Genomic DNA, 16,419 nt, shown 5'->3' on the forward strand with positions numbered 1-16,419 from the left:
GGTCAGTGTGCATAACTTCCACTCCAATTTCAAGCTCATAGTATACTTTCAACAGCTGAAATTGTCTGAGATGTGATTGACCTGATTTTTAGCTGTGTAGCTCTTGTCTGCAACCATGTCCCAAGATAAAGCAGGAAATAAGCTTTTCAGTGTGAGCTGCGACTAAAAGTTTTTCTTCTATCTGAGCCATCTATCATAGTTTATTCTCCTAGCACACCAACTTGTTCCAATCAGCTTGGGCTCAGTCAAAAGCCTGCATACGTACCTATATGTGCACCCAAGCACACACAGTGAAGAGGGAAATGCAGATGGGGATATTTTTCTTTTCAGTTTACAGATTTACAGTGGAAGTTAAACAGTGGTTACTATCCATGACTACTGGTGTCAGAGCTTTTTAACAATAGATGGTCTGATAGTTTTTAATATATTGTGTACATGCTTGCTTATGGATAAGGCTGCATTTTTAAGCAGCTTACCAGACCTAAGTTTGAGCCCAAATATAGTCTTGACTTTGTAATATCTATATTCTTCAAACTTCATGCCAAAAGCAAGCAAATAGAAGAAAAAAAAGTACTCTGGAAATAATGAACCCATTAGTCTTAAAGTCCCTTACTTGCTTTCATGTCTTCCAGGGTCCCTGCTCCGGTACCTAAAATCTCTTCACAAGGTAAATTCAAAATAAGATAATTTAACTGTAAATTATCAAGACTACCATGTCTTTTCACTCTGATTTTTCATATACAAAAACATACCCTCTCCTGTCATATAATTTTGGAATGGCTATGAGCATTTTTGGGGTCTGACTAAAGGAGAGTTGATTTGGGGATACAAGTTTAATGGGAAATTTACTATGAGTTTATTGGGATAAATGAGGGTACTTCAAAAATTCATGGAAAAATTGAATTAAATATATGTATTTATTTTGGTGCAAAAATTTAATATGCATTTTCCATGAATGTTTTTGCAGAACTCTCAAATTTGTGTGGTATGCAGATAGCGTTTTATACATTTCAGGTATTGTTCATCGTCATGCTAGAGGAACGAGTGGCATTGGAGAATACTTCTACTTCCTACAGATTCAGTTCTTACCCCAGCAGTGACATGAAGGCAGTGTTGATAAACTGGCAATGACTGGAGTCAGTTCAAGGAGTCTGAGTTTAATCACAATGTAAGTAAAGCTGAAATGCCTTGAAATATTGCAGTTCATGTGTAGGAGCACTCTGATATGTTTGCATGAATTTGATAGCCATCCTAAATGTTGACATAACATTATCATAAAGAGTTTGAAGTAGAGATAAACAATTTTGTATTAATAGTTTTGAGCAATCATTTTAGAGGAAAGATCAATTCATATTTGCTCTCTTTATAAAAATATATTGTTATTGATATATGCACAAAATATCATAGAGTAAGCAGCCCAAAGTGTAGGAAAAATATCATATGGGTAAAATTATTTTTTCTGGATTTGGTGACCTTTATTTCCTTTTTCAGATTTTTATAAATTTGTTATATGTATTCCTTCCTCATTCCAAACAAATATGTATTTATATACTTAATAATTTGTAAATATACTTGTGATATTTTCTTAAAAGAGATAATTTCTAGACATGCACACACACAAATTGAATAAATTACAGGCCATGAATTAGCTGGATCCATTCCTGTACCCAGCATATGTTCCAAATAAATTCAGAAAAAAACAAAATGATAGGCCGGCACTGTGGCTCAATAGGCTAATCCTCCGCCTGTGGTTCTGGCACGCCGGGTTCTAGTCCCAGTTGGGACGGTGGTTCTGTCCCGATTGCTCCTCTTCCAGTCCAGCTCTCTGCTGTGGCCCTGGAGTGCAGTGGAGGATGGCCCAAGTGCTTGGGCCCTGCAACCGCAAGGGAGACCAGGAGATACACCTGGCTCCTGGCTACAGATCAGCACGGTGCACTGGCCGCAGCGTACTGGCCGAAGTGGCCACTGAGGGGTGAACCAACGGCAAAAGGAAGACCTTTCTCTCTGTCTCTCTCTCTCACTATCCACTCTGCCTGTCAAAAAATAATAATAAAAAAAGAAAACTAAATGATAAGAAGAACAATATGTTGAGATAAATGCACATAGGCCATTTATATTTCAAAGTTATGTCTTATCAGGATACAATAAAATTTAAAACAAGGTGGGGTGGTCTTATTTGCATATTGGTTTATTTAATTCTAAACTAAATAATACTTTAATTTACAATTAATCTTTTCTTCCTACTGCAAGATCAATGTCAATAATTTACTTCAAATAATGAACTGCAGGTATCCCACTGCTGAGGCAACATATGCAGTGCTATTCAGTACAAACTAAAGGATATAGTGCATACAACTGGGATTTATCAGAGTAGGTTTCCAGTAATGTAAAATAAGCTGCCTTACCTGAAGTAAAAAAGATAGTTTCATCTCCTCTTGTACTATTTTTAAATGGCATTGCATTATGTGGTGAATCAGATAATGTTGTACCTATTATAACTTTTATTTTTAACAGGTCATTATAATAAAACAAAAGCCTCAGGCTGCAAAGATTCTATTTTCATGCAAATCTTCCTAGTAATAAAAGATGAGCAAAGAAAAATTAAAGAAAATAGGCTAGGAGCTGCCTCCAAATTAAATAGCATTTAAACAATTCCCATTAACTCTGAGATCTTTTTGCATTTGTTCTTAATTGTTCAAACCAAGAAATTTTCTGAAGTATTTGTGGGTACTCTTTTAGCTGTTCTCCCTTTTTGGACTTATTTCATATTTGAAGTCAGAAATATTAAAATTGCAAACAAAGTTGATATTTAATTAACATGTTGTCAATTAACTCACTCATTTATATCTCATTTCCTATTTTAATTGGTTTTAAGTTGCATATGTCTTCAAATTATCTTACTAAGGGAAAACATAACACCTTTTTTACTTCCTTATGTTATTATCACTCACCAAATTATGTTAGTACAATGAAACCATTTTCAATGTAATTGAAAAGAAATCTTAGTCATATAAAGGAAGGAGAACTCAATTTTTAGTTGTGAATATCACAGTATAATCCCTTACTGAAGACTGATTTTATGTGCTTGGTAAGCAAAAATTATTTAATTCTTATCTTATTTACTAGGATAGTAGAATATTTTGGTGGTTACTTGCATCTATTATCAGAATAATAGGGCAGTATATTAATATTTAAAATTGGAGGATAAAAATTATACTAGTATGGGAAGCAAAATTATGCTGCTAGAAAGATTTTTTTCCCCCAGTTTTATCACCAAAGTAGGCCAGCAGCAGCTTCTACCTTTGGCTTATGAGGCACTCTAGTGAGCTTTCTGGACCCTGGAGTACTGGTCTCTCCCTTGATTCTCTCCCATGGAGAGAAAGGATCAGTTCAGGAACAGTCCCACGACCATGCTCTGACAATTTTATCTTGATATTATTATTGAAAATGTGAGAGAACAATTTAAATTTCTGAAATTTCATAATAGTCTTACAAAAAGAAGCAATAAAACGAAGATTCATAATGATACTTGACTGCTGGGACACCCCCCTTCTAAATTCTTATTGTTTCCCTTGCAAATATGAACAATGTTTATCTACAGGGTGTTGGCTTTGGAGATGGGGTTTTTGTTGATTACATTTCTGGTGACATTGGATGTTATTTCAACATGCTTTAGAGACCAAGTGTCTTGCTGACTTTCCCTTCTATTGTGCTCTGCTAGTCAAATAATATCTAACATTAACTATTAGTAAATGAAACTTAAATTGAGACATAGTTATACAACATGCATCTAAAAATTAACCATAACAAATATGAGTCACTGCCCATGTCATCACATGAGATAAAAGACAAAAATGCATTTCAATATGATTTTCATGACAGAGCTCATAAAACACCTCTAATTGTGTTATAGCATTTGACTTTGCAATTGTGATAAGGGAGATATAAATGATAGTCTAATTCCCCATTTCTAAGTGCGTAAGATAAGCACTGAAGAGTTTGAAAACTAAATCTTAAGATGTTATATAACTCAGGAATATTAGAGCAGAGATTTGCATTCAAGCATTTTGATGTCAAAACTTGTGCTGATTGAACTATACAAATACAAAATACTAATTGGGTTTCCTCAACTAGTTTTGGCAGAGTCAGTGAGATATCTGGGATTTAAAAAAAAAAAATCTAGGATTTAAAAATTCTAGGATTTCTTAATCCAGAAGAAATGGGCAGCATACTTCTCTAAATATCAGCCTCACATCAAATTTCTGAAACACCATAAGCTTATCTATTTACTTCCTGTTTGCGTCTGCGAGCTTATCATATGAGTGGAATGGAGTACAAGAATATGAATATTTAATCTAGCTCTAAGACAAATTCTAACTCTAGAGACAGTTTGTATGACAAGTCTGTGGTTTTAATGACACTCACTCTCTGATGCTGTGTTGGACAATGGTGATGTATACAGAAATGGAAAAAGGACATCCAAAATTAGTTCTCCATAAAGTTGGGACAGTTCTGGAGCTTCAAATATCCAAATAGACACTAAAACATGACCAAATACTAACAATGACTACTTCCTTCTTAAACCCTTTCAGTATAACACATATCTCCATGCAAGTCCCTGGTCCTGTATGTAGAAGCGATGTAGTAATGTAAGTCAGTAGATATTTGAGGAATTTTATTTTTAATTTTAAGCCAAGCTTCATAACAGGTTAAGTGTAGAACACTTCTGGTGCCAGGCACATATTCTATCAGCTCAACTCTTATTTTAGCCAGAACTGAGTAGACACTTACATGTGGGCTTCCACCTTGTGTTCACCCCTGCTGACATCTTCTGATCTCATTTTCCTCCTTTTTTAAAGATTTGCTTATTTATTTATTTGAAAGTCAGAGGTACACAGAGGAAGGAGAGGCAGAAAGAGAGAGAGGTCTTCCATTCTATGGTTCACTCCCCAGTTGGGTGCAATGGCCGGAGCCGCGCAAATCCGAAGCCAGGAGTCAGGAGCTTCTTCCAGGTCTCCCATATGGTGCAGGACAGGCGATAGATTCAAGGTAGAAAACACTTTGCGAGACCATTCTCAGGGAAGCATTTCTAAGAGCTCATTATGTTCAAAAGGTGCCAACAAAGACCACCTCCCCATTGCTGTTTGGCTTATAAGGTCTACCTAACATGAGGGTAGTTCAAAATGATCATGCAAAATGCATACTATGAAAATATATGCATAGATTATACAACTTTTTTTAAAGAAAATTATCTTTAATTTTTCCATGAGCTTTTTAAAATGTCTTCATATTGGAATCTTCTCCACTTTCACATATTGCACATTCGTGTTTCCTTGAAATGCTTTCAATTAAATCACCTGAATATATATTTTGTCTCATTCCAAACCCCTATTTTATAGATTGCCAATATTAGAATGGCCCTGATATTTTAAGTTAGCTGTGGCCTCTAGATAAGCCCACACTTAGTGTATTATTATGAACTAGAATTTCCTGTCTTACTCGCTATGTGACATCCCCTATCAGTTACCTACTTTTTATATTCCAGACTAAGACTTGATTTACTTTGATTATCCATTTTACAAAGACTAGATTTCTTTTAAAATTTATTTACTTATCTGAAAGGCATAAATACAGAGAGAGAGAGAGAGAGAGAGAGAGAGAGAGAAATCTTCCATCCACTGATTCACTCCCCAAATGGCTACAATGGCTGGGGCTGGGCCAGGCCAAAGCTAGGATCTTCCTCTCTCACATGGGTGCAGGGACCAAACACTTGGGCCATCTTTTGCTGCTTTCCCAGGCACATTAGCAGGGAGCTGGATTAGAAGTAGAGTAGCTAAACTCAAATCAGTGCCCATATGGGATGCCAGCACCACAGGCAGAGGCTTAACCTTTTATGCCATAGCACTGGCCCCCAGACTAGATTTCTTACTCTACAGTTTGTTAGCTGAATTTTTGCTGGCTACTTCCTGTAGGTCAACATTATCTTTTGAATGTAGCCTTGTTCAGGTATTTGGCCAGGGTTACTCTTATTGGAAATCATAAACTGCTGGTCTGGCAGTAATTTTCATAGGCTGGTATCCAAATGGTGAGGACATATCCGTGACCAGCCAGGGGTCCGTGTGCAGCGAGGGTGCTCCCCTGGATTAATGCCCTGGGTGAAGGTTCAAGCATTCAGTTGTGGAGCCTGTGTGGGCCTTCATAGGGACAGAGTGCCAACATGCTGGGTAGTTACACTCTTGGCATGAATTCATTTTTCTTCTTGTATCATACATAAGACTGAAAGATTGCCAAGTAATGAAAGTCAATAGAGTGCCTTCCCCTAGGAGGTTCACACCTCCCTTAGGATATACCCCATGTGAAGAGATAGATAGGTCTGGGCCTCTTAACTCACAAGGCCTAAAGCCCAACAGATTATTATCAAGCCCCTTCTGTCAGGTTCTATTTGCCTCTCAATCAGAAAACTTAATTGTAGCTTAGACAGCACCTTTCTTAGCTCCTCTAATAATGACTCTGTCCTTATTTCTAAACCCTGTCTAGCGCACTTGGGCCTCATTCCTTTGTAATCATAACCTCTACTCTACCACCAATGGCTCTACTCCCAATGTGTGTGTACTGATGGTCCTCTTCCCCACTTAATGCTGTGTGATTGTTCAAACCTGGTAAATGCCACTCTTAGGATCATTGGTTACTATCCTCACCCTGTCTTTTATGACCTTGTCTAAATATGATCAGAGTCGGGGAACTTGGAAGGCTTCCACAGCCTTGGCAACTCATGACGACAGTCTAGGGTGGTTACTGGCGCCATAAACTAGAGTGTCAATTTGTTGGGTCAACAACAGGAGTCATTGTGCACTTGCTCCTCATGTGGGATCTCTGTCCTTAATGTGCTGTCCATTGTGATTTAATGCTATAACTAGTACTCAAACAGTATGTTTCACTTTGTGTTTCTATGTGGGTGCAAACTGTTGAAATCTTTATACTAAATTGGTCTTCTGTATATAAAGAGAATTGAAAATAAATCTTGATGTGAATGGAAGGGGAGAGGGAGCGGGAGAGGGGAGGGTTGCGGGTGGGAGGGAAGTTATGGGAGGGGGAAGCCATTGTAATCCATAAGCCGTACACTGGAAATTTATATTCATTAATTGAAAGTTAAATATATATATATATATTTAAGACTGAAAGATTGGCAAGGGATTGCATATTTATAACTTGCAAATTTTGAGAACTTAGAATATTTTCTATCCTAATATATTTATGAATGGAAAGTTAAAAAGACCACTTCTTCCCTGTGTGCTGATGGTTAGTGGATAAGTGTTTTCTCTTGTTAAATTGCATAGGAAAGAAATCTTAATGGACATAAAAATACTATCAGAAGGTTTAAAAGGCTTAAGAATTACAATAATTCCGTAGGCTGTGACATCAGACACTCAGGCAAAAATGGGATTGGATTAAAGTGAGTTCTGATGCTGAAATTCAAACTAGATTTATGAGAAATAGAAGGAAGAGAGAAAATCAATGAAATTTTAAAAAATGAATATCTACATATGATGGAAAAGAAATAAAATTTGAACTTGTTTGAAAGGGAGAGAGGACATTAAACAGCAGATGAAATGGAGCCTAGAGTAATGAAGAGAAGAGAGGGATTTTCATGGCTTCAAGAATTCAAATCTAGAAAATAAGTTAAGTTGGGCAAGAATCCCATGGCACATGAAGCAGTGTTTGTTACTAGCTCCTCAAGAATGCAGTCTCCAGTGGTGCCAATGGTTCCCAAATGGCTCTTTTGAGAAGAATTTTCTGAAAGGAGTAACTGAGAGAATAAAAAGAAAATCGCTCTAAAAGGAGAGTCCCCAGACTGAAGGAGTTCCTGAGTAAGAAGCAGAAATAGCAGCCTCCAGGGGGATACCATGACAACATAGAGCTCAGAAAGCTTGGGATGTTACCAGCAATGGACAAAAAACACCAAGATAAGGCAGAACACAGGACCATGGGACAGTCAGTATCATAGCATTCCCTCTGGTGAACTGCATGCAGTGAGTAGGAGGAATCCCTATGCACAGAGATGGGACGGGACGTTGTCAGTCTGGCCAAGGCTCGTTACTCATCACTGAGTACCAGAAGTGTGGGTCAATTGAAAGTCTTAAATGAAAACGAGGGTTTTAAATTTTTGGTACAGACACTGAAAGAGAGGAAATGATCTGAAGAAAAACTTTTGGAATGGACTATAAAGCCATTTTAGTTGCTAAATTTTACAAAAAAAAAAAAAGTAGAAGGCAGATATGATAGACATATCTTATTAGAAGAGACTTTCTTATTGGTGTATTTTCTTCCTCTTGGGACTTTAGGAGAATAGTGTCAAATTAATCATTTGATAGATTTCTCCTAATAGAATGTTGCATTCACATGTATTGATTGTAGGCTAAACTGCGTGGATTCTTTTACTGCTTGTCAACCTAAAAACACACACACTTTTTCCTTTTCTCATTGCTTTTCAATCTACCATTTTGTGCCAAATAGCACTAATCCATGCCCTAATTTGATAATATACATCTAAGTTTGATAGTATATATGTCTAAGTTTGATAGGATTGTATTTTTAGTTAAGGTCATGCTATGTAAGAGCTGGATGCTTGGAAAATTACCTGTCAGGATTTAGAAACTTTAGAAAACTGGAGCAAGGAGCATGCATTTGGGGCAGCAGTTAAGGCGCCCCTTGGAATGCTCCCCTCTCATGTTAGAATGCCTGTGTTAGACTCCAGGCTCTGCTCCCTCTTCCATCTTCTCATTAACACACACCTTGGGAGAGAGCAGTTGATGGCTCAAGTACTTGTGTCCCTGACACCCTTGTGGGTGACCTGGATGTAGTTAGGGACTCCTGGCCCCAAACTCCATAGTCTTGGCTGTTGCAGGCATTTGAGGGGTGAAACCCTACACTAAGTAAAGAATTCAACAAATAGTATGAGGGGAGGAAAAAAAAATACACTGTTCCTCAACAGTAGAGAAAAGGTTTGTAAACAATCATCAAAGCTCAAATTGTCGATTTCATTCCAATATATTACTTTGTATATATTAGTTATCACAGATCAGGGAAAACATATGGTATTTGTTTTTTTTTGGGGGGGGGCGGGGGGACTGGTTAATTTCACTAAGTATAATGGGTTCCGGTTGTATCCATTTTGTTGCAAATGATAAAATTTCATGTTTGACAATACTGAATCTACGCCAGCCACACACCACAGGAAAAACTGTCCACACAAACCGTCAAAGCCTGAGTGGACAACCTGTACAAGCCACCCTAGGGAGGCTTTACACCACCTGATGTCAGCAAAGATCACGTGAAGATTTTAGACTTCTACCCCTGCTCTCCTCCCTGGTGGTTGGGGTGAAAGTGAAAGCAGTGGCAAAAAGAAAACATAAAGTAAAAGCTCATCTTAAAAAAAAAAACTCATATAAATAAACAAACTGGTAGTAAGACTGACAGAAAAAAAAGGACACAAATTACCAATATCAGTAATAACACAGAAGATGGTCATTACAGTCCCTGAAGTCATCAATAATGCAATAAAGGAAAGCTACAAATAACTCTGCACACATAAATTTGACAACTTAGATGAAATATACAGTTCCTTAAAAACCATAAACTACCACAACCCATCCAATATGAAATAGATCATTTGAATAGGTAACAGGTAGTTTAAAAATTCCCGTGAAAGAAATCCTCAAGCTCAGATGATTTCACTGGACAATTTTATATATATTTAAAGAGAAAATAGTGCCAATACAATATAATTCCTCTAGAAAGTTGAATTCATTTTACAAAGCTATTACCTTGATTCCATAACTATACAATGATGGTACAAAACAATAAAGACCAATATCCCCCATGAATACAGGTACAAAATTCCATAACAATATATGAGCAAACAGGGCTGGGCATTGTGACACAATGGGTTTAGCCAGTGCTTAGGATGTGAGATCCATATTGGAGTGCCAGTTTGAGCCCCAGAATCTCTGCTTCCAATGCAGCTACCTGCCAGTACATCCTGAGAGGCACCAGATAGTTACTCAAATTCTTTGCGCTTCAGGGTAAGTTTACCAAAATATCTATAGAATTTGTGTGTTATAAACTGCAAAATGTCGATGCAACAACTTCAGGTTGCATATCTTAAATATGCAGAATGAAAAAACAAATGTATTTTCAACTAGCCCCTCCCTCCCAAAAAAGAATTATTACTGGAATTTATTGTGTGTGTGTGTGTGTGTAATGTATCTGTCAGTAAATCAAAAATGAGAGAGAGCGGAATGTGTGTCTGTGTAGTATAATCTGGTAAACCACCTTAGGTTTTTGATCTATACTTGGGGAATTCATCCTCTATGAGATTTGAGAAAAATTACCTAAAGGGACACATTTGCAGCTCAGCTTTGGGAAAGGTGTTGTCCAGGCCACTGAGTATATTTCTATTGTAGGCCTTTGTAGTCTTGCCTAGATCACCAGGAAACTATTTTGAGAATGTATTTGCAATGAGGGCAATATCTTCCACAAGGGGACAAATGTGGATTTTTTAGGATTTAAAAATTGTAGGTTTTATGCATTTTTTTTAACTTCCATCTGCACCCCAATTCTTCAAACATCTACAGAAGCTAGGGGTGGGCCAGGAAGAAATCAAAGACCTGGAGCTCAATCTGTTCTCCCACATGTGTGACATGAACCCAAGTACTTGAGCCATCAGTTGATGACTCCCAGAGTGCTCATTAGCAGGAATCTGGAGTTGAAAGTGGAGCTAGGACATGAACCCAGGCACTCCAGCAAGGGACATGGGCATCTCAAACAGTTCCTTAACCTGTGCAACAAACATTTGCCTCTGTTTTATGCATTAGTCACAGCTCCACATATACTCCATAAACAGATGTACAGTGAAGTGTGAAGTTACTTAAAAAGTTTATGGGGAAATGGAATTAAAATATCAATTTAGGGGCAGATATTTGGCATAGCCATTAAGCATTTGGGGCACCTGCATTCCATATTTGAGTGTGTAACTTCAAGTCCTAGCTCTGCTTCTGATTCCTGCTTTCTACTGATATGTATCCTGGGAGACAGCAGGTGATGGCAGAATGGGTCCTGGCCATTCTACATGGGAAACCCAGATTGCCTGACTTCAGCCCTTGCCCAGCTCTAGCTATTTCGGAAATTTGGTGAGTGAGTCAGCAGATGAAAGCGCTCTGTCTTCCTCTGTCACTCTGCTTTTCTTTTCTTTCTTTTTTTTTTTTTTGTTTGTTTTTCTGACAGGCAGAGTGTATAGTGAGAGAGAGAGACAGAGAGAAAGGTCTTCCTTTTTGCCGTTGGTTCACCCTCCAATGGCCGCTGCGGCCAGCGCATCTCGCTGATCCAAAGCCAGGAGCCAGGTGCTTCTCCTGGTCTCCCACACGGGTGCAGGGCCCAAGCACTTGGGCCATCCTCCACTGCCTTCCCGGGCCATAGCAGAGAGCTGGCCTGGAAGAGGGGCAACCAGGACAGAATCCGGCGCCCCAACCGGGACTAGAACCCGGCGTGCCGGCGCCGTAAGGCGGAGGATTAGCCTGTTAAGCCACGGCGCCGGCAGCTTTTCAAATAAATAAGCATAAATAAATTTTATATTCGTTCAAAAATTTGATAACCAAACATACTTTAAATATATGGTAATAAATTTAATGGGAATACCATTAGGAATAAAGGACTTCTTAAGGGAAGCAATTAAAAAATAGATTGGCAAATATTGCTCTTAATAACAAGAAGAATGAATTGATATTTTACATGTCTTCCTTTGAACCTGCAGTGGAAATATCTGATGGCTTGAGAATTTTGTAGATTTAACTTAAATTTCGTATAACCTTAGCAATGACTAGCCTCCATATATTTGAAAATAATCTAGTTAGTAATGACTAAAACAACTAAATAATGCTTATGAAATTTATTGTCCTGCTTAATAGTCTCATGCTAAGAAGAAGCAGGTCTTAGATGCAGATGGGGGATGTATAAGGAAAAAAAGAGAAAGGAGAATCTGTATTAACTTTTCCAAAATTATAATGTGGTTTCATAGTTTGTGTTTTACCTCTACCACACTTGTGACACTGATCCTTTACCATTAAACACTATTTGTTTTTACTCTGTTTGCTTTCTTATTGTGTCAGAATTCCTTTTAAATTGAGAATTTAAGCAGATTAGAGGAGTGTGAGATAATAAATCTTGTGACAAGCTCAACAGGAAGGTGCACTCTTTAATGACAAGAGCAAACTAACAAATAACAAGTGGATGTGAGTGCTCTGGTTTATACAGGTGATGTCTCCTGCTCACTGTAGATGCCATTCCCTAATGACTGATGTTAGCAGATCCTGGTGTCTTTCACTCCTTGGCAAAGCCATAACAATATATATGTAGCTCTTTACCTTAGAATAATAGCTTTACAACATTTAATTACTTTAAATACTTCTCAAAAAGTTGAAAGGGGCTGGTCTCAATACAAATAAACTTTAATGTTCTAGAATGTAAATTACAGTTTATTATGTCATCAACACTAGGTATGCCATCCAAATGATCTGGAAGTCATTACATATGGTAGCCTAAGTCCCATTGAAGGTATTTATACACTAAGCTAATAGGCAATCAAGGCCATGGGAAAAAGATTTCAGTGTGCCTTGGGGCAAATGCAAGAAACCTTAATTACATTTACATTAAAAAAATCAGGTAAAGAACATCCCAACAGGGATTCAGAAACACAGGGACAACCTTATATATAAGCATCCTTGTTGAGTAGTAAAGTTATTTTGAAATATGATCCTTCCCCACAGAATAATCTCTAATTGCGTTAACTGTGGAAGGATTATAAATTGTTCAGGTTTTGCAGAAGATAATATATGGAAATGTGTCACAATATGGTACACTAGTTATAGGGCCATAAGACTAATGATCCTAAATTACTGGGTGTTCAACCAGAGTAATTTAATGTATTTGTTGGACTGTAGGAATTTACTTAATGGACAATGAGAAAGGTGAGACGTGTAACTAATGCCGATTTAATAATAGCAAGGATAACTATTGCAAAGCGATCGAGGGCAGGAGTAGCCAAAATGACCTGCACCCAAAGCACAGTGTAATTGCTTACAAGCTTTGTGGTCTAATGTTGGATTCAAAGTTTTATTATGTAGGACCAGACAGTAAATAACTTAGGCTTTGCAAACTGTATGTGATATCTGTCACATTTTCTTTGTATGTATGCTTACAACACTTAAAACATGTAAAAGTCACACTCTGTATAAAAATAGGTTCTGTAGAATATTACGACTATGGACAATAGTTTTACAGCCTATGGTCTAAAGAAAGTTATCCATCCACACTGTGACTCTTATCCCTTGATTGTTGCGTTAAGATAAAAATAATAAATAATACCTCCCTTGCTAAGCTGTATTGAATACTGAATAAGAAATATGGTTGTAAACCTTTTTTTTTTCAAAGATTTTTGTCATGCATTCATTTATTTTAAATACAGATTGAAAGAGGAAGGAGGGAAGGGAGAGGGAGAGGGAGAAGAAGAGGGATCTTCTATCCACTGGCTTTTTATTTAAACTTATAAACCTTTTATTTAAGGTATACAAACTTTATGCAGTTCATATATACGAATTTAGGAACACAGTGATTCTTCCCACCCTACCATCCCTCCTGCCCACACTTCTAACCTTCTTCCTCCTCCCTCTTCTATCCCCATTCTTATTTATTTATTTATTTTTACAGATAGAGAGAGAGAGAGAGAGAGAGAGAGAGAGAGAGAGAGAAAGATCTTTCTTCCATTGGTTCACCCCCCCAAATTGCCGCTATGGTTGGTGTTGCGCAGATCCAAAGCCAGGAGCCAGGTGTTTCCTCCTGATCTTCCACGCAGGTGCAGGCGCCCAATCACCTGGGCCATCCTCCACTGCCCTCAAGGGCCACAGCAGAGAGCTGGACTGGAAGAGGAGCAACCGGGACTAGAACCTGGCACCCATATGGGATGCCAGCAGCGCAGGTGGAAGATTAGCCAAGTGATCCACGGCACCGCCCCCCCCCCATTCATATATTTTACAAATATTATTTTCAATTAACTTTACACACATAAGATTAACCTTATACTAACTAAAGAGTTCAACAAATAGTGTGGGAGGAAAAAAAAAACCATTGTTCAACAATCAAGACAAGGGCTGTTCAAAATCATTGCATCTCAGTGTCAATGTCACTTCTAGATTACCTTTTATATACTCTGTTTGATACCACAGATCAGGGAGAACATATATTTGTCTTTTAGGGACTGGCTTACTTCACTAAGTATAATGAATTCTAGTTGCATCTGTTTCATTGCAAATGACAGAATTTCATTTTTTTGTCTAAATGATATATAATATATGTAAACTCATTTTTACCAGTGAGTTTTTAAACCATGAGAGTAAATGAGTTTTTAGGTGGTCACAAAAGAAATGTTGGCCAAAGCAGTGCCAACCATCTCTCTCATATTTTTTGGTTTAAAGCTTAGAGTAATGACTGGTTTTGCATATGTAGTTCCAAGGAACTGTGCTAAGAAACTCAGAATGGTGCAAAGATTAGGAACCACGCAGAAACTGGTAGATTAACCTATTAACAGTCCTTCAAAATATTAATTTTTTAAAATCATTGTATTGTAGAATTTCCACAAATAGTTTTAGTATACATTAAAGTTAATTCAGTACAAATCTTGAAACTGTAGCTCACATCAAAACATGACCAGAAAATAGGAAAGTTGATATAATAGTTGCAATTAGTATTCTGCCTGGTGTTCTATAAGGGTGTCCTTTCTTTACACATTATCTCACATTGTTTAAAACCAATTAGTCCAATTAAATGCAGATCTATCTGTTAAGGTAAACAGAAAGACAAGTATTGTCCTTTTTACTAATCTCATGACCTTATTGGTCTTTAAACTAGAATAGAGAAAAGAGGCAGTTAGTTCTGTTTGCAGGATCAGGATCAATTACCTCAAAGCCAGAAGAGTGATATTCACCATCAGACACTAGTCCTTCTTAAATAATTCTACCCAGTGGGACAATGGCTTCAACAAATGCTGATTTTATCTGAGCCACAGGCGACTGTTTCCATGTATGCAGCAGAGTGCTGGCATTTCTCCTAAATGTTTTGCAGATCAATAACTCTCTTATGACACAAACACTTGAGGTCAAATGTAATGAATATTAAGGTCACACTGGCAAAGATAGTGTACTTTTTTTTGCCTCAAATTTTGAAAATTACGGCAGTCAAACAATGATAGATAGGATGCCAACCCCTTCAAAGTAATACCTGAATACTGACATTGGTGCTTGATGACTTTGTTCTGTTTGGTGTAATTGACCCCTGCCAAGAAAAAAGCACCAGCGTTGTTATCATCATTGCTTACTTAGAACATAATCCATCAGGCAATCTTTTTGCATCTCCGCATGGAGTCACTCATCGAATTTTCACAATAGTCCTATTCTTCAGAAAATATTATTATCATGATTTTTGAAAATGAAGATGCATAGAAAGTGTAGCTGATTTGCCGAAGTATTTGCTGAATGTCAGTGGGTTTTGTATGTGGGTGGTAATGGTTCCACAGTCTGAGCTTTCAGCTCTGCCTCTGTCCTCACTATAAAAACTTCCTGAGGACATAATAACAGGGACAAAAGACATACAACTGGAATATGCCAAGGACAAAAGAACGTGCAAGACCAGCAAAGAGAAGGTTAGAACATCCCAAAATCTCCACATGCCAGAAGAAGGGGTTTAGCTCCTTCTCCTTTTCAGAGGTATCTATTATCAGAAAAATCGAAGGTGTTCATATAATCCTCGTCTCTGAATGAAGAGGAAAAATTAAGCAGGTTAACAGTATTTAAACAGTGGGCATTTCACAAGTCTGAATAATGCTAATGAGGATTTCAAGGCAGGTGGTATTAACAATTGTAAGCACAAAGCCATAAGTTAGATTATGTAGTCTTCAGATAATGAAACACAGTTTTTCAAGACTCTAGGTTGGAAACAAGTGATATTGCTAATTTATCTCTAGACATGCAACTTAATGGCTCATTATGAAAATGTGGGAATAAATGAAGTCCACCTAAAAGAGAACAGAGGCTACTTATTCAGAGGTTGTAATAAGGGAGTCAGACATCATCACTTGCATTTGTCAGAGAAATAAAGGCAGATACAGGAGTGGGAAGCTTTGTAGTTAAGACAAAGAAAAACTTTGGTTATATTCTGGAAGGTACAAAATAATAAATGATCAGTGATCACTCAATTATCATTGATCTTCAAAATAGAATACTAATAACTACTTACAGTGTTGTTATGACGTTAAAATGAATTAATAGGAGTGGGCATTTGGCATGGCAGTTTAGGTGCCTGTGACCCATATCA

This window comes from Lepus europaeus, chromosome 13, assembly GCF_033115175.1.
Source record: "Lepus europaeus isolate LE1 chromosome 13, mLepTim1.pri, whole genome shotgun sequence".
Classification (NCBI taxonomy): domain Eukaryota; kingdom Metazoa; phylum Chordata; class Mammalia; order Lagomorpha; family Leporidae; genus Lepus; species Lepus europaeus.